Genomic DNA, 26,137 nt, shown 5'->3' with positions numbered 1-26,137 from the left:
ATCAGAGCATCGGGAACGGAAACTGAAGTCCTCGACGTTGCACTGTGTGAGAGTGAGACACTACAATAGCAGCTGAGCTAACGCGGTATTAGCCGACGCTGACGTGTCCAAACAAACGCTCAGCTGCTCCTTCACTGTCTGTCTGTCTGTCTGTCTGTCAAAACACCTGAAACAACAAATGACCACAGCAGCAGCTGCACTGAGGCCAATCACACACACACACACACACACACACACACGTGCACACATTCACACACACACACACACACCTGTCAGTTGTGTCACTGCTATAAAAACCCCACTAAGATGTTTAATAGATCTGAGCGACTGAGTTAAATTCCCATCTGGTGACAATGAAATTAGGATTCATTGACTGAAATTCAAATAAATAGAATAAAAACAAGTTAAAACAAACAAAATCAATAAAATAACTATATTAAATATTATATGTTATAGAACTGCCAAATACACACTTATACTGTTGTATAATACAATAATACTAAGATATAGACACACATAATATATGTTCTATATAATATAATGCAGCTATAGCAATAACCTTGTGTTATTATCAAGGTAATACATATATTTCAATAGAAAATATGTACAAATTGAAGTAAAGACCTGTTATCCATGAGACAGATAAGTCTGTTTTTGTTTAAAGACTGATTAGCGATAGATTTAAGTGCCAAACAGATCCCTGAGACATCTTATCATCATATATTTTATGACGTGAGCCTTTTGTGAAGTGACTAAAACCAGTCATGTTTCCAGTGAGCACTTTCCACGACCTATTACAGAGCCATTGTTTTGTGCGTCGATTATTTCTTATTGCACTTAAGTACTTTTGTCTCCTCCCACGATCACATAAAAACAAATGAAGGTCATTATTACATGAAATACATGCTGCACGTGCAGATATGCGATTACTCACAGGCTGAGAGGTGACCTTTCACTGGGACTAAAACAATTCCTGCTTCTCTTTTTGTTCGTAAATACATGTATGTGTTTTTGTTTGTTACGCGGAACTGTTGAAGTTTAAGGTTGGAAGTAACGGACACTGTTGTTCGTCGCGATGCACTGAGTGAAGGGATGAAACCAGATTAGCTGGTGCCCGTAAGCATGACCATCACTACACTGTGTGTGTGTGTGTGTGTGTGTGTAGATGCCATTCAGGGTGACTGTGACGGTGTTCTCCTGCGGCTGTAACCAGGATACCGTACACAGTCACCCGAGCCCCCTCTGACTCCTCTCTATATATAGAGCTGCTCTGTCAGGGCTGCCTGAGTCAGTTAAAAATAACTCCACTCGCTCCATGCGCTCACACGGTGTGTGTGTGTGTGTTTATTTTCCCTCTCCCCTCTCTCCAGGACACAAAATCCACACTCTCATCCCCAGTGTTCCCCCTCTCTGAGCCACATACTGTAGCTCTAAACCAGCCTTTAGTTTCACGTTGTAGGTGTGATTAGGGAGGAGCAGGGGTGTTGGATAGGTCAGAAGGAGGCGCAATCAAATCCCTAGATTCAGTTAATTAAAAATATGTGTTCAGTACTTCCACTGTGCTGTCCCTACTCGCGGTAGTTGGAGATTAACCCACATTTTTAGGATTGTTAAGTAGTTTTGACTGATCTATAGTTCGGCACAGATCATCTCGTAGTACCTACTCAGCACTTTTGGAACCTCGCAGGAGCAGGTACCAGGTACTATGCTAGTGCAAGCCGTGGCCAGTAAAGTACAGTAAATACTGTATCTACACAAAGACAATTCTGCAAAACACGCCTGATTGTTCTATTTTTGAGTTTCTGGCATCTTTTCACCCGTTTCACAGCAATTCCCTGTGAAAATGTACAAAACTGGTCATGATATTTTACCAGCACTACTGCATAACCTGTCAGTGTAGTTTTAGTGTCTAGGCTGAATCTGAATACATGAAAAACATAAAAACAATTTGTTTTTTTGTTGAATATGAAAGTGTGGGCGAGATGGGGGAAGACACCCAAGTATATGAGGTAAAGGGCATGTCATCTCTGTCTCTGTGTCATGTGACATTTTCCGTCAACAATAAATCAGAAATTGAACACGAACACAGCAGTGACACACACACACAATGCATCCAGTGTCAAAGTGCGGCGGCTCAACAAAGCAAAACGCACACATAACTTAATACAGAGCGTTTCTTACAGGACATATTCCTCTAAAACATGACTTTATTGTTTGTTACCATGTAAACTTAGCGAGACGATACACAGAGAACACAGAGAAAAGGTCGCCCGGCTGGAAAATCGTGTTTCCACATTCCGAGCTTTTATGGCACGTACACACGTATGTATGTGTGTGTGTGTGCGTGTGTGTGTGAGAGAGATGTATGTACAGGTGTCACATGATAAGCATCCACACACACACATTTTCACTGGCAGAAAGAAAGAAGAGTGAAAGGATTAGTCATGACTCCATGAATCTGACCTCTGAATGATTGGCAGTGCTTCCCATTCACTTTAAATGGGGCAGATGAACTTGAAGCATTGTGGGAATGTTGCTTGTGTTGTGTGTGGCTAAAAAGGTTCCAAAAATAAAGGCTCATCTTTTGTCTTCCATTGTGTTTCTGCATTTGTGTATTTTTGACACCTTTGCTTCCTGCCCGGTGTTTTATTCGTGTTGTTTTTATTTTTTTCAGTTCTTGCTTCCCAGTGTGTCCTGATGCCTGATCACCATCACCTGTGAGTCTTGTCTTTTTGCTCCTGGTCTCCTTCCTCTTCTCTGTCCCCCATGTTTCCTTTCACCCTAACCTGTCTAGGCACATGGCCGCACATCTTTCCTCCCCACTGATGCCTGGTGCTTGCTCATTGTGTGAACTGTTGGGTTTCTCTGTATGTTGTGATTTGTGCGGGCACGTTCGGCCCTTGAATTTAAGCAAATTTGATCTGGAAAGTCTTTGAATTTGCTGTCAACCAAGAAGTGTGAGTACTAGAGGCTCCGGGGATCAAACCTCTGACCGTCCACTTGAGCAACATGTTGCGTACGATAGATACAAGAAGTGATTAATTTGCAATCATGCAACATTAATTGCGACACGGAAAACACCAGTGCATGAGGAGTCGGAGCGGAGGTGTAGAGAGTGAACTCTTCAACCCTGCACCATCATCTGTTTACCCAGCGTCAGGAGCGGAAGTGGTGCAGGAGGCACGGCTCGTGTTTGCTCCCTGCGATCCATCCTGTTGCCCGCGTCGAGCCGTGGTGTTTTTTTTGAAGAATGTGGCTCAGAGGTTAACGGCTACCCGTGCTGACATTGTCTTTGTGCGCCCACAGGAAAAAACGGTCAATCGCTGTCACATCCTGAGTGGAAGCTGGAGGGGAACTTTACTTGCCTTTTTATTTCCCCCCCTCTCCTTCTCTCTCTCTCTCTCAGTCACCAACGACTTGTTGACTCAACAGGAAGGAAGGTGTGTTTATTTAGCCAGAGTGTGAGCATCTGTGCGCCTGCACATGTGCTTGTACGTCCACCTGTTGATGCAGACGTGCTTACATGTGCTTGGGGGTTTTCTTTTCTATGTTAATATGCAAATGTGTGTGTGTGTGTGTGTGTTATCAGGAAGATAAGTGGAAAAAAACAAATCCTGTTTCCTCATATTTTGTTTTTTTAAGGCAGTGTGTGAATGTGCATATCCATGACATAAGCAGGTCAGTGAGGACAAACACACATCTTCCTTGTTCCTTATAGGAAGCCTACAGTGAAACTGTACAGTGATGAAGAAGAAAAACAGACTCACAATATCTTAAGAAGATGTTTTGATGCTTGTTTTCCAAACATTTTTGACTGGATACAGATGCTCACTCTCCTGTGCCAAAGTCCATAGAGAAAATCAGCGATTTTAGATCACTGGGATGCAGTGACTGCTGCTCTGCTCTTGCCGTTTAAAGTCAATTTATGTCACTGAGGTGAATCTGAAGAAGGATTTTCAAACACTGAAACAACAAAGTGACTCATTTGAACTTAGGGACGGAGGCAGCAGTGGATGAACAACTCCTCTTTGCCTTGACGTGAAATCAGCGACTTTCTGAATGGACTTTGGTGCAGGAGAGAGAGCGGGGTACGGAATGTTGTTTCCACTCAGAAAATCACGTTCTTAGCATATCCTAGAGTTAAGCACGTGTACATTTTATTAAGTGAACCTTTTGTTAAGCGGATAAAATCTTGTGACAGTGAGCTGGTGCATGTGTCAGTGTCTCATATAACAAAAAAAAAATCCCCTGAACTATCCCTTTAATGTCAAGATTTAACCTTTAAACTCCAGAACAAAGAGCCAAGGTCTTCTTTATCAAATCTCAAAGTCACGCATGAATCCAAGTCTGTTTGAAGTGAATTAATTTTTCTCCTGCACTGACAAGAACAAGCAGCCGGATAGATTTTTGTTTTCCTTTTTCTTTTTCTTTTTTCGAATCATCACAAGCTCTGTGAATAGTTAAACGGCTGTTTACTATTGTGTTACAGTGTCAAGCTGCGCCTCGGGGAAGGAAGCTATTGGATGTCAGGCTTTCTACCAGGATATGTGTAGGCAGAGAAAACCTGCACAGAGCGGAAAGAGGCGGATATTCATTTGCTGCACAAGAATAGTTTCATCAGCCCGTGTTTAAATAGAAACAACATGAGTTGAGGAAACATAATAGAGGAGAATAATAAGCAGCAGAAGACAATGCCATGATGTCAGACGCTGCTTTTTCCTGTTGAAACATGATTGAGTGGGGAGTAGGGATGAGAATGGAAATAATAAAACAACACCAGTCCAACACTGGTCAATATAAATAAGTATCAATAAGTATATAATACTAGTAAGTATATAGTGTCAATAACATATAATTATATATATATAATTTATGAGCACTGCACTTGCCGGTGGTCATTTCTGTGTGCCCGACACCGGAGCTCTATGGCAGTGGTCCCCAACCCCCGGGCCGCGGACCAGTCCGTGGGTCAATTGGTACCGGGCCTCACAGAAGGAATACGTAACTTAAATTATTTCCGTTTTATTTATTATCAGATTCTGAACGATGTTTCATTTTGAAAAATGACCGGATTCTCTCCGCGACATCTGCCGATGACTCACTCTTGACACATGTCACGTATGTTTGAGACAATAACTCTGTTCTGGATTAAAGACATGGCAGAATACCCTGAGATCGCCACAATAGCAACGAAAACCCTGTTGCCATTTCCGACATCCTGTCTGTGTCTCCGTTACCGGCTGCTGTGGTTAGCGGCAGCATCCGCAGCTGGTTGATGGACTTGGCCATTTTCGCTCCCACCGGTGCGCATGCCGCTGACCCACGGCTGCGCTCTGTGCAGTATCGTTGGTGCGACGTTACGAGAACGTTGTTAATAAATGTGCATACACAGTGGATTCACGTTTATTATTATATTTAGAAAACACCAGTTTTTATGCCGGTCGTATCATTTTATTTCGTTGCATTTATCAAATAAAATATTGTCTGACATTAAACCAGTCCGTGAACGCAGCAGCACATGCCTGTTGCCGATTCCGGAATGAATTATAAAAGATTCACACCTTTTCAATCAAGAACAGAGGAGCCTGCCCTCTGGTGGTGAGGTACTGTATGGCGTAAGTATTGGTATCAATAAGTATAGTATTGATACCAATATCAGTACACGATTACACATCCCTGGAGGGGAGATGGAGGGCAGTGGGCAACGAGAGACATGAACACATGCTCTCTCTCTCTCTTAATGCAGTTTAAATGACAGACAAGGAAAAGCTTTTTGAAAGCAGATCTATAAAGATGGGAAATAGTTTATGAATAATTTGTCGCCTCAAGGGACTCGTGTCGGGGGGAGGAGATCAGGGAGGTCTCCTGTCAGGATCCTGGATATGAGCAAGAGTAGAGGGAGGCGGAGATCCCACAGAGACACACACACAGTGGACGAAACACAAAATAATCATAATATGAAGTGTATCTTATACATTGTGTAAAGATGAAAAGCCCTGCATGAGGCAGAGGTGTGTGGAAACTTTCACTCTAAAATGATCAGGTTTACGTGGGATTTTCAAACCTGAGTTTATGCTACTACTTAATGCTACTGTGGTCGTTTTGTGAAAACGCACCACACTCAAAAAATGATTGACTTAAGTGGCTCCTTTCTTGCATCTTTTACTTTGCTTTCTCTTTAGATTACAGTCCCCAAGTGTAGAACTTTATAGCAGGCAAAGCTATCATTCTATTTATCTATTTATTGTTGTAATTGGTTTTAAAGCAATGTTGCATCATCATAGCTCTTCTGTTATATATATACCTTTGTATGTGCCTTTGTCAATCTACTATCATCAGAACCTGTACGACTTGTCGGTTTTACAACCTAACTGTCTAACTGACTAGTCTAACTGCTGTTTAACTGCTGTCTAGCTACCGCTAACTGTGTGTGTGAAATAAAATCTGGACACCAAACATATTAACATTATATTCCCAACTTTTTCTTTAATATTTATGTATATATATTTTAAATAACATGCGTAAGCTGTTTTTTTATTTTGAGGGTTATTGGTGTATAAGTGACTCTTCTCAGTTGCGCGGTCAGAAGCTGGTGTGTTCTTGTAATACCATGTGAAATGACAATAATGAAATCTATATATCTGTCTATCTAAAAATATAATTAATAAACCTCGCTTGGAAATGGTTCTTTTACCAATTGGAGATGAAATGAAAAATTAGGTGTTACAGATATGGTATGCAAATATTTGCCTCATTCTGGATCACAATAGTTTGCCATCTTTAAAAGTGGGTCCCCATTTAGGACGTTTGGGAAACAGTGGTTTAAAAATGAATAATATTGAGCAAGTTTTAAAGAGCAGGCATTGCTGCCAACATTAATGACAGGTTATGTTGTAGTGCTATGCAGGATATGACGAGACACCGGTGCATAGAAGGACACATTCTCACCTATATACATGGCTGTCTTTCTAGATTTGTGGCACCACATGATTTCAGCCCAATAATCTGTTCAAAGACGTGTCACAGACCAGGAATTCACCTCAAAAATGCTGTAAAGATTAATCAAAATCTGCAATGACTCCGGCCAACACGAGACCAGGGCGAGGACATGACAGTTGAAAACAAAGAGGAGGTGATGGGAAGATAAAAATACAACATCTTAAAACAGGACAGAGATCACAGGCAACTCGGCTACAATATAACCTATATTAACTGCCGAGCTGTAGGCAATAAAAGAGCTCAGTCAAAGGTACATTATGTAGGAAATGTATTGTGTTAAATGATAATTATAGCCATAATATGTCATGGCAGATTAATACAGGCTCCACTAACCTTCAAAAAACCATTTGAAGTTGTGAAAAAAAACTAATCCTTGTGGCCGGGAGTTGGAGCTCATCTCTGGCAGCGGGCTTTGCCAATCAACCCCGAGACTCCTGTGGGGAGGGCTGGAGTTCTGCCAGCTGAGCTACACATTCACCCCATTAACATGTAGCCACCCTCTGTGCTGTCCCCACTAACCTTCCCCACATTGCTGCCAGAGACTCAAATGGTCCTAGTCCATAGGCCGGTGCAAAAGAAACCCACACAGGACCATTGAACCCCAACTTAAGACTTAAGCGTCAAAAAGACATTTAAAGTTCTGAGGATTGTCCAATATGTCCTCACAAGACGAAATACACACATGTGTGTTGTCGTGTGTCAGTCAGAAAGACGAGCAGGAAGGAGGTCAATTATTGTTCTAATGATCCTACTATGAATAAACCAGTTGGAGGAAGTCGAGTTCCCATTAGGCATCTCTCCTCAGGCTATTAATAACCACAGAACCAAAGGCTCTTCCACGATCAATACACTCACCCACTGGGACACGGTTAAAGACACACTCTGCATGAGACGACAGACCGGGTGTCTTACAACCGCCGTGAGCGCAGATCTAAATATCAGTCGTTACACAGTTAATGTGGATTGTTTTTGTAACACAAGATCTGACAAAAAGATGTTTTCAATTATGAGGCGAAGAAGGAACAACAAGAGAACAAATAGAGCTTCAAAGACATTCATCAATGTATTTATTTTTAACGTTTTTGATTGGACAGGGATGTCATCCAATAATTCTTCCCTCTTCACAATCAATAAAACAAAACTGAAACAGCAGGGATCGGTTATTTTGGTATGCTTCTTCACGTTTGACATTGAAAACGTCCAAACTGAATTGAACCACTTGGAGGAAATGGGAAATGGAAATAGGGCTTAAGGAGTCAATAACATATTAACCACACCAACAAAAACCCAACCATACAAGACAAGAAGAATCCATGGTTTCGAGATCATAATTCCTATTTCTGAATTTTGACCAAACCTGAATGGCGTCCCATATTTTCTTGTCCCAGCCCAACCCAAACTCTTGTAACCATTGAAGATTATTTACTGTACATAATCCAACTATCGTGGTTTATTTTGAATTGTTGTGGATGCAAACAATAACATCCACCTTTGATGGCTTCAATATCTCGAGTGTTGCATTCTCCCTTTCCTGTCGTGAATCGTTAACACCAGTTCCAAACACAAACACCAAGTCAAACGCTTATTATTATTATTATTATTATTATTACTATGTGTTATACATCTATTTATTAAACCCAGCCACTAGGGGGTCACATTCAAGCCTGAAAAATGAGGAGAGACTCACAAGGACGTAAAACCTTTGCCAAATCAAACATGCAGATCAGTGGAAACAACACTGCCATACCAGATCGGTTGAGGGTCAACAATGTCCACCATCTGTGCTGAGAAAAATATGCTACTGTTGCCCGAAGACAGAGGGACACAAGGGATAGGGCATGATGGAGGCAAATGATCCCTACAGGGAGAAGTGGAGTCATTGAATTCATCCTATTTTACTTGAATTTACCATTTCTAGATTGTTGTTTGAACTTGGCCTGATCTGACAGGTCCTGCTCTGGTTCTGACGAGCTCTAGTTTGGAATCCATGCTCTACTTACCATCCAAATCTTCCAGTAAATTCAATCACCCAATTTTAGTCTTATTTGAGTGGACTCATTGGAATTGTAGCTTGATTTTCCTGTTTTTTTGTGTCTTCTGTTGCTGCTGCAGCCCGTCTACCTCAAAGTTTTGTTCCTTCAAACTTTGAAAGTTCTTCACTTCATAGTTTTAGAAGCAGAAGTGATTGAACTCTGTCCTTCACCGTCGTAACACACACAGTGTCTTCTTGACCAGATACAGTGCGGTAAATCAGCTTTAGTGTAACCCTGCAGCTGTAGAACAGAGCGGAGAGAAAATTGGCAGTAAACATAAAAGTGACCACAAATGGACAGTTAAAATCCTGCGAGCTAATCAGGACTGGTTCGGTTCATGGCCTTGTCTCACTCAGCTGAAATCAAGAAGGTTCCCTCAGGGCCGAGCGGCGACTAGATATCAAGGCTCGGCAGACAGAGAGGAAGTGCGACAGCTGTGTGGATCAATGAGATGCTGCAAAATTACAAATTAGATTTTTTCTGTCCAACAAGGGAGAGAGAGAGACGTGGTTGTTTGGTTTTTCCAATGTGTGTCTAATATGTGTTGTGTGGCTGGTGTTTGGTATCTCTGAGCCTGTGGGTGGGCTTCATCTTGGATTGTGGAAATAGTGTTTCATTGTTAACCGGTTTTGCTCAATAATCTCCAGTATGAAGAAAGCTGATCTTTGCGGACAAACAGTTTATTATTAGAATCGGATTGGGGATATGTGAGTGAATCCTTCAGAGCTTATACTGAGAGGGGGAGGGGAAGTCCATCCATCCATCCCATCCAAAGAAATATAACAATATCTACAGTACTTTAATATGGAGTTGGTCCCCCTTTTGCAGCTATAACAGCTTCCACTCTTTTTGGAAGACTTTCTGTGGTGAATTTGTGTCCATTCATTCGGTAAAGCATTTATGAGTTCAGACTCTGGTGTTGGACGAGAAGGTCTGGCTCACAATATCTGTTCCAGTTCATCCCAAAAGTGCATGATGGATGGGGTTAAAGATCAGGGCTCTATGTGGGTCAGTCAAGTTCTTCCACCAAGCACCAAACTTAAAATCACAGAAACCATGTCTTTATAGTCCTTGTGTACTCGTGCACTGGGACACAGTCATGTTGGAATAGTAAAGGGCCTTCTTCAAACACAACGTTGGAAGCATAGCATTGTCCAAAATGTCTTGATATGCTGTCCTTCACTGGAGATAAGAGGCCCAAAGACAGCCCAAAGACATATCAGGTGTTGTCCAAATACTTGTTTGTACTGCTAAATGACATGTAATGTAATGTAATGTAATGATACCTTTGGGGGTCAGTTTGCATTTTACATTTATATTTGCCATAAACAATAAAATCAAACCTGTGTTTTTCATATTACATGGTAACACGTTTACATGTAGTTTTAAAATTTACCATATACTTACACAGTATAGTTCCCACAGAGTGTAGGCAAGCTTCAGGTTTCAGGTGAATTGTGACAAAATATTATATTTATTGACAATGTCTAGCTAATGGATAGCTGGTAATAAGAGCTGGTAATAAATGTCAACGTAGGCTACACAGAAACGCAGCCATCCTGTCCATGTGGGCCCCCATATAGGGTTATATTCGGGCTGACAATATGGGTCCCAAGTGGGTTTGTCATGGTGGCCTCACCCGAAACCATATGGGACCTGCATAATTTACCGACTTAGTATCCATTTAGTACCCTTTCCAGACTACCTGGGCACTAAGTGGGAATGGCCTTGAAGTGGGCAGAGGTGGGGCCACCATAAACCCACTTGTGCCCCATATTATCAGCCCGAATATTACCTTTTTTGGAACCCACAGAGACATGCTGGGTGGGAAGGATTTTTAACAGTAATTCAAAGGATTCATATTTGTTATCCAAACAATGTCAAACCTGACACCAAACACACAGCCACCTGCCAAGTTTGAAGCAAACTGTTGGACAGCTCTGTGATTAAAAGACAGACAGATAGACCTTCCTTGCTAGTACATAAAGATGCAAATAAATAGAAGCAAAACTATTTTTTATAAATTGAATATGGATGAGCTAAGATAAACAATATCATCAGCATATGAAGAAATCAAGTAAAGGGATATGTATTAGTATGTAGTATTAGTATGTATTATTCTAAACCCAGTGTAAACTAATTTGGTCTTTGAGGCAAGTGACAAAAAAGTATTTAGAAAAGCATACATTTCATGGGTATTTGCTGTGTAGTAACTTCTCAATGTAGTAATGATGCTAGCCTGTTACATGTGTCCTCAGAATGGTAGGAGGAGTCTAACCTTGTCTCTGTAGGATCCTCACTAGAGTAGGTAGGATCCTCTGTACCAAAGAAGACTCCTTGTGTCCAGCATATGTTTGTCATACTATCCTTCAGTCCCTCGTACTTTCAAAAGAACAAAGGTGTCAAAAAGAAGAGGCGGGATCTGTCTCTGTCTTTGATCATGACACTTTTAAAAAAATGCCATTTGAGAAACGACCACACCCTCTCTGTCTTTTGTTTTCAGAGACACAAAAACACACAACTAACAGAGGTTCAGTTTCTTTCGTTCACTGGCTTTTCTGTCGAGTTTCTCAGAGCTTTGTCATTGTGACACAGTGATGGTTCTCGGACTGTGTGGTGTCCTTTTAAGTGTGTGAGTGAGTGTGTGTGCACACATCTGTCAAGCGAAAGTGTCCATTATCAGGCAGCAGCTGGAGCTCACTGTTGACATGAGGAACAGAAATAAGAGATGATAAGACCCATGAAGTTAAAGACAAAGACGGCAACTGTCGCCTGCTGAGGGAAAGGAACACACACACATACATACACACGCCAGTGGTGACTCATTTGTAGGTGGCGCTATGATGCCGCCCCGCCTGCCCTTCACTGGTCCCACTTAAAGAACAATCACACACTTATGTTGATTTTAATGTGTATGTATTTTTGAACCAAATTAACCGCACAGTTTAATTGAGCTAAGACCATAGTCTGACTAAGACAGGACCAAAATGTCCTCCCCAGTGTTTGATCCTTAACTAGAAGGAGGACATTTTGGTGTAAGTGTCGAATGGCAAGTTTACGCAGGCGTAATCAGACTATGAATCAGATTATCCAACTAGCTCGATTGTAGTCGGCCTAACATGTTCACATGACATTAAGAAAACCAAATTATTGTCTTAGTCAGACTAAAATCAGACTTTTAACATGCATGTAAACACACTGAGGGAAGGAGCACAGAGACTAAATACATGCAGAGATAATCCAACACATATATAATTATAATATAATACATATATATAATTCGGGCAAGAGGGGAAGACAGGACAGGAAGTAAAACTTAACGTTCTCTCAACGTAAAACTACAGAATAAAACAGGAAACAAGGCAAAACAAGAACAAAAAACCCAAGGTTAAAGAAAACAGAACAACAAAAAGACTAAACGTCAACTAAAATCACCTGGGGTTCTCAAGGTGGCCATGACATGGACTGATGGTTGGACACGTTTCATTTTAAAGTTTATTATTTTAGTAATTACATTGTTGTGATGCACCTGTGAGCTGCTTCCTACTGGTGATACATGGTTACAGCACATCTGAAAATGGACTTCTTCATACTGTGACCATACTGTGCTGTCATTTTCTCTGACTTTAGCAACAATATATCACATATTAATTTGACTAAAGTCACAGATGCTGACATGCCGTAGTGTTGTTAGTAAGTCACTTACCAAGTCTGAAGCCTTTTAAATGAACCGACGGACAAACACTTGTTTATTTTCACAACACATTTAAAAATAACCTTAGCTGTTGAAAGTGAAAGTGCTATACAGACGCTACAAATACGAGAAGAAAAAGAAATATACACAAGCTTAGATAAACAATAAAGTATCATCAGCGTATATAACGAACAAAAAAACTCTTCATGTTCAGCAAAAGGAAAAGCAGAAATGAAATGCGGGCCAGAAAAGTAGAAAAACACCAGAAATCACGAGCAGGAGAAGTCATTTTTTTTATTAAACCCAGTACAAACTGAATTGTTCGTTGAGGCAAGTGACAGGTCTATTACGTGTCTATATGAAGCTGTATCAGTCACATTGCCACACACACACACACATATACCTGACCTGTAAATGTGGGTTCAGTCTGTCCATCAAAGGCCTTTCTCCTCCTGCCTTTTACCGCTTTGGGCAATGACTTTCCTGTTAGCCGGGAATGTAAAGAGAGCGGGGGAAGCAGCTATAAAATTGATTTTTAATAGGTCTCAGCTCATTACGTCTCTCTGTGCATGTGAGTGTTTGAGTGTAGTGGCTGGGGAGGGCGTATTAATACAACGGCCGTCACAGCTGATGTTCTGTAGCCAAAGACGGAGAGTGGCTTTTTCACGCCGACACACACTTCACAAGCGTTTCTCATTTGCAGAGCGATGTGTCGGTGTGGACAGATGAACTCGACTGAAAATTACTGGACGCGCGGCCATGAAGCAAATGAAATTCCACTGGTCACACCTGGTCCCAGACCAGTAGAGAGGAAGATTGAGGAACTGGAAAACCAGCATGTGGTCCGACTCAAACCAGTCCATTTTACTGGCCAGCCAGTCAGTCAGCGAGTGTGTGTGTGTGTGTGTTTCCATCAGTGTTTCCATCAGCTTGTTTTCAGGCCCTTTCAATTTTTGATTTGCACATGAATGGAAATATAGAATTTGGACAAAAAAGTCTTAAAGTCTTACATTTTTTACACTTGACAGACATGGAAATGGTTGGTAGGGAGACACGATATTATTGGCAGATATTGGCTTTAAAAACGTATTATCAGATATCGGCAAACACACCAAGAGCTACCGATATGACTCTAACCCTCCTGTTACCATCTTACTGTAACTCCAAGACCCTTTATTATGGACAGGCAATTGGTCCAGGGTGTGACCCCGCCCTCATGTGGAGGATAAATGGATGGTTTGTGTGGGTTTCTTGGGTTCCTTGGTTGATTGGTTTGATTGGCCCTCATGTGGAGGATAAAGCAGTAGACAATGGATGGATGGATACGGGAAAAGAAGAGAAATAGAGCTTTAATTGCGCTCCATTTACTACGGTAGAACCTCAGGACTCCCGCGGGAATGTCCAACGTCCAATCACAGACGAGATTCACCAGTGCGTCAGAGACCTCAAACTTAATCCGACCTCGTCATTTGTTTTTTTTTTATTATTCTCAATGCACAGACTTCATATAAAAGTGTGACTTTTCTCTTCAGGGCTCTTTTTAATGACCGCGTTGTTGCGTGTGAGGATCAGTCATTAGTGCACAAACGCTGCGTCAAACTCCGCTGTGAATTCATCAAGAATTTCAGCTGACAGTTTAGGGAACAATGCGGTGGAATAATTCAAACCCCGCGCCGCGTTATTAGCCTCATTTCGTGCACCCGTGGTGAATTAATTAAAGTGTTTGTGCAGAAAAAGCTTCTTCTGTGTGTTCTGCATGTTATCTTATATACGCTCGTTATATGTGTTTGTTATTATTGGTGGGAAATCCATTGACATCACGGTCCCTCTGTGATTTCCTCCAGCAGCGAGAACAACACAAGCTCTCAGCGCTCGCACATCCTCGCCTCAGGCTTGTCTTCCCTCTCTCTTCCATTTCATCCTTTATTCAGAGATTTCCTTCCACACGTCCGTCCTGTCGTCATCCCGTGCGCCTCTGTCACCACGGAGTTTCCTCTCCCTGCAGCGCATGTGTGTGTTTGGAAAGCAGCGTGGCCCCGTTGACCTTCCACTGTGGAGTCACTGAAGTCACAACCGGACACACTTCCTGAGACACACCCACGCGTCAGGATGTCAAGCTTTGTCCTGTTTTCCCTGTTACAACAAAAACAAACGTCTACATCCACAGCTGTAGACTGTAAACGGACGTAGTCTTCCAGTTTGAAAGGGGGAATAATTGACTGATTGATTTCTTTTTATTACTAAAGCCACAACATTTCCAGGAACTTTTCTTACCAGGAATTTATTTTCTGGGGGAAAAGAACTCCTGCAAATGTGTGTGGTTTGCGTTTTCCTCAAAGTTCCAGAAGAAGAACTCGTCGTCCATCCACTTGTCCTACGTCCTATTCTTCTTATAAAGGTCTTGTGTGGGTTGCAGCCTGGCACCAGGAACTCCTCCATAAGGAGGTGCCCCGGTGGCATCTTTACCAGGTGCCCGAACCACCTCAAATGGAGCAGAGACCCCCGGATTGAGTGAGTTTCTCACCCCGACCTCTAAGGTAGAACCCAGCTTGTACCTGCGATCTTGTTCATACGCCCTTGACCCATCACTCATGTCCATAGAGAGCTGTGCAATACCATTCCCTCATTTATAACATCACTAAACATTTTCCTGAAGAGAGAATGATTCTCAGTCGCTGAAAATAATGATACATGGTCTCTGCTGTTTGTTTGTTTGTTTTGCCTCTACTTTCTTCTCCTGCAGGATGTGGGCGTGGCTAGGGTCTCCAATGGCTGCTGACGAGACGCACCTGATTCTCATCTACCTCCTATAAAAGCCTGCTCTGCACATGAGGAGGTGGTTTAGTCTTTTCCCCTTTCCCACTACAAATACCTACTTTTGCACACTGCACATTCAAAACCAGAACCTCTGCTTCTTCCTCTCGGTCTCTCCCTTGGATCTTCATCCCTCCTCCCTTAATCTCTTATCAAGCCTTGTTACGCTCACACTCCTCCTGCCTCCTCCCTTTAACCTCTTCACCCGCTGCTTCACCGTTCCTCCCGTCCCGTTTACTCCCCGAGTCCTCGACTTCCCCTTCCCCGTGAACCTCGTCACTGTGGCGCGCGGCTCTAATTTTCATCCAGCTGGTGATTACGGCCACATCAGAGACTTAATGGATTATTGCACAGCTGCCATTTTGGCAGGACACAGCGGGGGCCGGGGGTGGACTCGCAGGTGTAAATATTCAAATGAATCAAGGCTGAGTTCCATTCAGCTTCCTTTCAGTTTGAGGCTGAATGCCGCTGACTTCCTGACTGACATGAACTAAACACAGCCAAATGAAACCCAAGAGGTCCATTACGTTATTTGTGGAACGCTGCACCAACGTTTAGGTCACGTTGGGATCAATGAAAGTTCAGGCTTTTTAATGAAACATTCCTGACATGTTAACGTTCACGTGAATGTCGTCAGATTTATCGCCGACAGCTTTACTCTCTGCTTACGTTAAGACAATAACTAGACTCTGATGGAGCTAATTAAATTCTATTGATTTCTCTATAAAACCTGCTTAAAGCTGCAGCGTCCAAACCCGTTACTGTTGTTATTCTTCTGTCTCTGTTTGGTAACATTATCATCTGAATGAATGAATGAAGGAGTGTTTGTGTGTATACAGCAGCAGAGCAGGGGCGGGTGGGGAGGATTCTGTTGCTGTTTAATTTTCCAGAACCAAATTCCATAGAGAAAAGTAGCGTTTTTAGCTCTCGGGAACACAGGAGCTGCTGCTCTACCGCTGCCTACGTCAGTCAGTTTGTGTCCCTTTGGCAAATCTAAACAAATGATTTTAAACACAGAATTCACCAAATAACACATTTGAACTTTACTGATGGTGAGAGTAGTGGCTCAGAAACCCGTGCGTGCTGTGAAGTAAAATCGCTGGTTTTCTCTATGGGGTTTGGTGCAAGGAATGAAGGATTTACAAAGAGACACAAACTTTACAGTTTCTTGTTGGAAACAGCTCTCTAACAGTGGGGTGCATCATCAAACACATTCTACTGATTCTATAGACTTAAGCAGATGGACATTTAATTGCGTGTGTACTGTGAAACCATTCTCTCTACTACACCAAATCCCAAAGAGAAAGTCAGCGTTTTTAGCTCTCAGGGACACAGCAGCTTCCATAAGAAGTGTGTTTATTTAAAATTTGAAACTTTTCATGGGCACGTCTTTGTGTTTTCAGTAAACTTCCGGCCTGTTTGCATGTCATGTCGCTTTACTATCATAATGTTGCCTCCATCTGTTTCAAAATGAAACAAATGATCGTTATTTTTGAGCGTGCAAACCTTGTAAACCCAATAAAAAAGGTGTCTTCAAATGAAAGTCACATTCCTGTCGCATCATATCTGGTCTCCGTCTCTTCCGGTCATCCATGTGATGTACACTGTGTATACTGTGACTGTTCCTCGTGGCAGAGGTGGAGGAGGAACACAAGTCACCCGGCCTGTGATTCCCCACGTTAACCACACATCCTCGTCCCCACTCATTTATTCAGAAAAGCCAGAAGTGTGCCAGGGGTCGTTTTCTGTTTTTTCACGGCCTCTGGGGCGCTGGGAACATCCTGTGTGCGCGGCCACTCTGGGCTGATGTGTTAACTGGACACACACACACACACACAGAGAAGGAGAATATAAGAGAGGAGCCATCCACAGGGTCTGAAGGTTGTCCACGGTGCACGTGTAGCATATGGAGAGCTGTGATGTGCGCGGTGAAGCCTCATGTGATACAATCAATACTCCCAGTACAACGCCGCCAAGGTTACGGGGGACGACTAACACTCCTCTACACTCACCACGTGTAAGATGTGAGCTGCCGTGTGATTTCAAAAACGTGCGCCTCATCGTGATTCACCCTAATGACTCTGACCCTGATTCTCATTAGTAACGCGACACGAGGAAACATGTTCCATGTGACGACGGGGGCCGGATAAATGATCAGATTGTCTTTTAAAAATAGTTGCAAGCATGTGTTTCTGGTATAATGTGACACAGATTAAATCAGATGAATGGAGAAGCACATGGATCAGTGTGTTGTGGGGTCTATTTTGGTCCAGATCGGGGGTTTGGCGAGGTATTAGTGATGTCATACAGGTGCCTCTACGTCTCCCATTCAAAAGTCCATAGGGAAAATCAGCGTTTTTAGCCGATTGGGACACTGGTCCACTGCTGCCTCATTTGGCAAGTTTGTGTCACTCAGGTAAATCTTCACAAAGACCTCCAAACACTGAAATGACACAATAACACATTTAAACTTACTGATGGAGGCAGCAGTGGATCAACAACTCCCGTGTGCTCTGATGTACAATTGCTGATTTTCTTCATGGAATTTGGTGCAGTGAAGAAAATATTTACAAAGCAAAGTAAAATTTGTTCTTGCAAAAATACACGTTGTACGTCCACATATTTGTTAATACATAAATATATGAGTGGCACATTTTTAGAAGTGAATCTTCTGTCACGTTGTCAACATATCGCTGTTTGTTAGTGGGAGGCTGACGTGTAGGCCGAGTTGAGGTGAAAACAAAGTTGTTCGACATTTGACAAATGATGACATCGGCTCTGAAATACTGAAAGACATGGACGTTATACACCAGTGTGTGTGTGTGTGTGTAAGAGATGCTCCAGATAAATGCTGCAGTCATATTCGGCACACAGTGACATGGCTTCAAGCTCAGTGTACTGTATGCACAACAGCACCACCAGAGTCAGGTCCACAGAAAGAGAGTGGACGGAGCGCACGTACGCCACGGAGCGCTGATTACGCAGGAGCGACGTGTTGCGCTGACGTCAGAGAATGTGCTGCTGATGCAAAAGAGGCTGGAGATGGAGAGTAAAGAGCAGCGTGTGCCTCTCCCTGGAGCATCGCTGTCTTCCTACAGTCATCCACGCTTCCCTCTGAGCTGGCAGGCAACGCTTTGAGATCAGAGTGTGAATCACAGATGAAAGGCTACAAAGGTAGAATGTGATGAAAAAGTGGAGAAAGAGGGGGAAAGAAGTGGGTTTGAAGGGATGAAGGGAGATGTGTACTGTATGTGTGCTGATGCAGACACTCCTTCCTCTGATTCTGTTATTCATGCTGCTCAACGTGTTTGTCATTCAGGTCCAGGCTCTGTATGTGTCAGAAAACCCTCTGCAGAGGCAGGAAGAACGAGAGGAGAGAGGGAGGAAAAGGAGGAATTATAAACAGAGAGAGGAGATGGAACTGTGTGTTTGCGTCTGTGCTCGATACAGAGTATAATAATTAGCTTTTTAAGGGCAGCAACCATTGATTCTGTTGATTATTCTGTCAACGAATCAATGGATTCAATCAAATAATCAATGAAATCACTCAGGAAATGTTAACAAATGTCGGATTAGTGTTTCCCCAAGCGTCAACATGATGACATTGACATGAAATTCTGTTCTGTTTTGTCCACAAATGAAAAAAGAGTTCCATGTTTGTTTGTTTTAATTATCAGAAAGAAAGCAGAACATTTTTCATGGTGTTCATTTTCAACTCTTGAGTTTTCAGAGATGAACAAACATTGAGAAAAAAAAACACGAAACGCAGATGAAAGATGTTTCTAGGAACTGAAAAATGTGATTCAATCATATATTAAGACACAATCAACAAACAATAATGACGGAAAAAAACATTTGAAGTCCAATCGACCGCAAATCTTTTTGAAACATGTCACAATATCGAACATATAGTCTATTTCATAAACCTACCATGTAGCTAGTTAGCTTAGGTAGATGCTCGTTAACTTGCTAGCATAGATAGATAAATGGATAGATAGATGCTAGTTAACTAGCTAGCATAGATAGATAAATGAATAGATAGTTGCTAGTTAACTAGCTAGCATAGATAGATAAATGAATAGATAGTTGCTAGTTAACTAGTATAGATAGATAGATTAATGAATACATAGGTGCTAGTTAACTAGATAGATAAATGTGTTGTGTTAATGGAAAATAACGCAAGGATTATACATATTTTATGTGCACACAATGTAATGTAATACTGTGAAAAAACACATTGTTTGTAATGCGGTGTAAGAAATAAAAATAAAGGTATGTGAACCTGTTATTCTCTTCACCACTGACTCCACCCACAAAATATATAGAATATGAGTGTGTGGATTCATCCGTTCACTCTGCCCCTCATGACAGTTTCTAATGACCCTCATTAATAAATCATTGCACGCTGACATTGATGAGCAGCAGCTTCATCCATCAGCATCAGGACCACGGTCAGCGGGTTCATCTCCACAGACTTGGCTCCTGCCCAGCAACACCCACAACCCCCAAACCCCCTGCGGCCCGCCCTGCACGGGCACTGCCTCCCTCTCTCTCTCTCTCTCTGCTACATTATATCCCTCACCCAGTTCCCAGGCATTCACAGGCGGCAGGAGGAGGAGGCGAGGACCGGGGCGGGGTCGGAACTGTGTCCGTGGGCTGCAGGGCCTCGTAACCTACTTCTGCCTGCCATTCATATAAAAGCCTGCCAGCAGAAGCAGAAACATTACTGTCACAGATACTTTAGACTCCACCTCTCATTCTCATTGGCTGTGTCTGTGAGTTCTGCACTTAATGTAGAAAATCAAGTTATATAACATGCATATACAACAAGATCAGCCATCAGATTCATAAATATAACATAAATAAATAAATATACACACTCTAAAATGTCCGGATATTATGACGGAGTATTAGTATTAGAGTATTCATGGGATTTTGACTTTATTCTTGTACTATTATGAATTTTTTAATATTACAATATTGTAATATTGCCACTTTATTCTCAATATTACGACTTGAAAAAAGCTACTGCTGTTCCTTTCACCATGCACCTCCAAAATTGGATTCAGTCTGAACAAGTAATGCGATATAATAGGTAGGGGGTTGGAGATTATGGAAAAACAGCGTTAGAGCAGGCTACGTTTCAACAAATTCAAAAGTCCAAGCCCCTTTCTTCAAAGACTTTCCTCCGAAGCCACGCCTCCAGAGCACGGGAGTGCGCAATGCTTGTTCGCAAAGAGCGTTGGTTTCACACGGATTCACGAGCACTGTGCAGCATCGGTAAACTTTCTCTACTTTTCGGTGACGCTTACTTTTTTGGATACTTGAATATGTCTCAAAAGATCAGAAAGACATGACATGAACTCACCTGTCCAGTAAAAACAGCGCCACCATGGCCTCACCTTGCATCACGCTGTCTTCAGTTGTCGCCACCATTCAAATGCGTCAAATGATGTTCACTCTGGTCTTGGATCAGTAGTCTTTCATTTGAAACCGACACCTTTTTTTTTGCTATAACGTTGCTGCAACTGTCTCTGGTGTTGTCTTCTGAGCAATTAGTGCACAAAGAGGGGGGTGCGCACATAGGGAGGAGGGAGGGGCAGATGGCAGTTTGACGCATCACGATCCAATTAATTTGTTCAAGGTTAGAGTTTTGTGACAATGGCTTAATTAATTAACTGGTAACAATAGGGTGTGACAAGGATTTTAAGCGATACAGTAAAAAATGCTCCAGGAAAATTGATCTCCCACCTTTCAAGTCAGATATGCACAGTGATGTGTAATTCTATGAGAATAATATCTCCCGACTCCGGTCGTCACTCCTGATTATGTCGCTGAGACCCTCCTTTATGCTTTCATGACATCACGCCTGGAAGAAAAACCCTGGCTAGGCTCCGGGTTCTCGAGGGTTCTCACTCGGACCAAGCCTTGGCAACACATCACCCCCACGCTGAAACAACTGCACTGGCTTCCTGTTAAGTTCCGGATCATCTTCAACCTTCTCCTCCTCCTCTGCCACAGGCCTCTCCATTCACTTGCTCCGACCTTGTGCCTCCACGCGCATCGTCCCTCCCAGAACCTGCGGTCTGCTGACCTCGGTCTCCTCTCCATCCCCCGCACCTGCAGGCAAAACTTTGTCAACAGGGATTTCACAGTGTCACTGCACCAACCCTCTGGAACTCACTCCCTGTGGCTCTTCGCCAGGCACCAGCTCTGGAGTCGTTTAAATCAGTGTTGAAGAGTGAACGTAACATAGACCACATCTGTTCTGAGGAAACTCGTCAGTGCAACGTCTCAATATGGTCCCAAAGTGGTCGCACGACTCTTTAAATTAAAAGCACGGTCGAGTGACGGACCGCAGTTGCGCCATGTGTAAGGGGCGCGCGAGGTGAAGACGCGAGGCAGAAAAACATCCCGGTCACAGGGAAGGTGCAGCGCTGCGGGGGTCACCGCCGTGACCCCTGAGAACTCATCTGAGATCCCATCTATTCATGAGGCAATTAAGTCATTTTCTTAATTTGGTTTTTAAGTATATAATGAGGGTATAATTGTAGGTTGACCTCCTCCTCCTCCATGGCCAAGTCCTCTCTCTCACACACTGACAGGTCCTGGTCTCAGGAGACTCGTGAAGACAGGCAGAGCCCAGCAGGTCTGGAATTCACAGATTATCTCCAGATTTCCCCAGAGGGCTCACGACTCTGGGAATGTCATCAGTGTTTCTATTTCCAACCTGAAACGTAATACGAAATTGTAATTGTTGTTTCCATGTCCGTCCTTAAAAGGACGCGATTTAGCTCGTGTAATGTTTTGTCTGCGATTCCCGAATGTGGGACAGTGCAACACAGGAGGATTGAAAACTACCAAACTACAATTCCTGAAGGGATTTTCTGTAGCTTTAAACTGTCATGATGTATATTCTTCCACGTCATTCTGTACAGTGTTGACATAAAGCAATTTAAAGTAATAGTTCAGTTTTTATCTCACTGTTAAAAACACTTTTCTGACTGAAAACTTGAGCTTGCTCGCTCTACTGCACCAAAGTCTGTAATAAAGAAAATCACAATTTTAATTCAAAAATAAAAGTAAATGTGCCACAAACACATTTTTCCCAGTGTTTCAAAGTTAACAATCAGTGATAGTTCTTAACTGTGAAGCTCAGGAGGGTTGTTTTTGTCATGAAAGGGGGAAAAATAAGAAAAAATAGAACTCTGTACGTCATGTGACTCTGTCTGCTTACGTCTGCCATGTTGGCAGGAAAAAAAACATCACCAGTCCTGGTTTCAAGCTGTTGAGAGTTTGTTGCGCACATTAAACCCACGATGATCAGGCCGTATATCGCAGACTAAAGTGAGTAAGTGACCCTCATACTGCCCCCTGGTGCTTTTGAAACACCCGACTCGCAGGATTCTGACATCTTCATCTTTCTCTGTTAGGAAAGTTTAACTTATATATAATAAACTTTCCCACCTTCGACACATTGTAATAGAAGCATGTAGAATAAACAACATACAGTGTCTACGATAATTAGTGTAATATCACGTCAAGTTTGTTAAGTTTAGTCACTCATGTCTTGTTTTCATATGTACTTCCTGTTTTATTTTGTATTCACCTTTCCCTCTCATTTCACACCCTGACTTCCTCCCCTTGTGTGATTGTCTGCCCCGCCCCTGATTGCTTTCACCTGTTACCACTTACTTCCTGTATAAATAGTCCTGTCATGTCGCCAGTTCGTATTGTTTGTTTACTCATGTTGAGATTTGTTTGATCCTCCTTGTGAGCATTTTTTGTTTATAATCTTAACAAGTAAACTTTTTGTTAAACTTTACGTTGACTTTGTGTCATGCATTTGAGTCCTCCAGTCTTGTGTCTGAAGGAATAGCTAAATAATTAGCCTTGGAGTCAGTGTAATGACACTTGTGTTGGAATCCAGATACTTATCCACCATGTTCAGTGTCCATGAAAACAGCTGGTGAAGAGACTGCTGCTGCCAGTTATACACAGTATTTCTACGGATGTGAACACTGCCGCGCTTCCTGCCAAAATGGCGTTGTTTTGGCAGGAAGCTCTATTGAATGTTACAAAATTAAATCTTTTTTTTTTTTTTCTCGACTTGATAGGTAAACTGGGTGTTTACCCATGATACACTGCTCAACAAAAATAAAGGGAACATGTAATCATTATAATGTAAGTCAATCACACTTCTGGGATCTCAACACTGATTGTGAATCAATTTCACCTGCTGTTGTGCAAATGGAACTGACCACAGGTGGAAATGGGAGGTGATTAGCAAGACAACCTCTATAAAGCAACGGTTCCACAGGTGGTTTCCCTGTCCTCATCCTTTCTGGCTGATTTTTGGTCACTTTTGCATTTTGCCAGTGCCCTTACCACTAAGATAAGATAAGATAACAAGATTATTTATCCCTCAAATCAGCAAAAAAACGTGTAAGACAGACATGTGCAGACAGCAACACAAAACAACAACAAACGTTAAAGAAAGCAAAAAATATAAGAAAAAAACCAAAAATGTGAATATTGTGTATACAGAATATAAATGCTTAAAAATATGAACTATTGCACAGGATAATGCACTGATGTGCAAGCAGTAGGTACAGATGATGGAGGTTGTCGTGGTGCTACATTTAGAGTTGATGTGAACACCCAGGTAGAGGTAGCATTAGGTGGTGTCCACATCCCACAGAAGTTGCTCAGGTCGTGCAGCTCACACAGGATGACATGTTAATTTGCGCTGCTGTGGCAAGAAGGTTTGCTGTGTCTCCCAGAGCATGGAGGAAATATGGAGGGGGCCGTAGGAGGACAACGACCCAGCGGCAGGACTGCTATCTGCTCCTTTGTGCAAGGAGGAATAGGAGGAGCACTGCTAGAGCCCTACACGATGACCTTCATCAGGCCACTAATGTGCATGTTTCTGCTCAAACTGTCAGAAACAGACTCCATGAGGGCCGGACATCCACAGGTGGGCCTGTGATTGGAGTTTTCCACTTTTATTTTGAGTATGATTCTGAATCCAGACCCCCATGGGTCAATGATTTAGATCAGGGGTGTCAAACTCATTTTTGTTCAGGGGCCACATACAGCACAATTTGATCTCAAGTCGGCCGGACCAGTAAAAATAGTAAAATAATAGCATAATAACCTATGAACAACAAGAACTCCTTGCTTTTTTCTCCTTTGTTTTACATTTAATGAAGGGTATTTTTACAAAACATGAAGTTTATTGAGAAATATAAGTGCAATTTCAACAATATCGTGCCTAAATGTGCTATTTACACATCACACTGGCTCTATAAAGGCACAAACACTTAGTCACAAGTATCTGAAAGAGATTTAGATTGTAATCGTAGTGTGAAAGTTTAACAAATTCATCCTGTGGGCCAGATTGGACCCTCTGGCGGGCCGGTTCTGGCCCCCGGGCCGTACGTTTGACACCCCTGATTTAAATCATTCTTATTTCGTTCTCAATGCATTCTACGATGTCATGAATAAAGATTTTCAACAGGAATATTTCCTTCACTGAGATCTAGGATGTGTTGTTTAAGTGTTCCCTTTATTTTCTTTGAGTATCTGCAATGTAAACCGTGTGCAACCATATGTTTTTAAAGGCATAGACTGTACATTATATCATTATTAATGATAAATTAAATTGGATGTGGGAGCTTTTCGCCTAGATTTGACATCCATACATAACCGAACCCTAAGTTTTTACAGCACACGTCATAAAGGTGTAATACTCTTATTTATGTAAGCATTTTTGCACACACACACACACACACCCACACCCTTACATCCTTGGCAGGCAGCATCTCCACCCTGGCTTCCCCCACTCTCCTCTCCTCTCCTCTCCTCTCCTCTCCTCTTGCTGTGATCTGATTGGTTGTCAGATGGGTGAGGCTCACTGCAGAGGCAGAAACAAGGGGAGGGAGGGGGCTTCCCCCTCTTAGCACGACCTGCACACACACACACACACATACAGGGAATCCCTCCTTTTTCTCCTTCCAAACACACGTCCTGAGTCGAGTTACTCACCGCTGCTCAATAATTCACAGCCCGGGTTTTCAAAAAATGTGCTGTAACTGAGAAACGAGGAGAAATGATGCTGAGGTTTCCAGAGTCAAAAAAGAAAAGAAAAAATCAGCGTCACCTCATTTTACCTTTGCCAAGAGGCGAAATTTGGAAATGCATGCGCTTAAAGTGACATTCCCTGCTGGTGTGTTATTAATAAAGTGTGTGAGTGTCAGGTTTTTAGTGCTGATGCTCATGCATAGTTATGCCTTCGCAGGGAAAGACGAGCCAGAGTGTGGAGGGAGCAGCTGTCGAGGGCAGACGTCAGCTCCAGTTTCACGACTGATGTTAGCACGAGTGTGTGTGTGTGTGTGTTTAACACTGGCTCGAGGGAGCCCCCAGTGGATTCACCGAGGCACAGTCACTTCAAACCTTTTATAATCGTATATCACTGCAGGTTCAGAGAGACCAGAGTCCGCCAGAGATGTTCTGTGATCACAGAACACCTCTGTGATCACTCTGGTGTTATCTGGAGCTGAAGCAGAGTGACAAAACAGTTCAAGATCTCTGATGC

The sequence above is a fragment of the Solea senegalensis genome, linkage group LG11, assembly GCF_019176455.1.
Source record: "Solea senegalensis isolate Sse05_10M linkage group LG11, IFAPA_SoseM_1, whole genome shotgun sequence".
Lineage (NCBI taxonomy): Eukaryota > Metazoa > Chordata > Actinopteri > Pleuronectiformes > Soleidae > Solea > Solea senegalensis.
The sequence above is the reverse complement of the archived record's forward strand: the minus strand, read 5'-3'. Positions refer to the sequence as shown.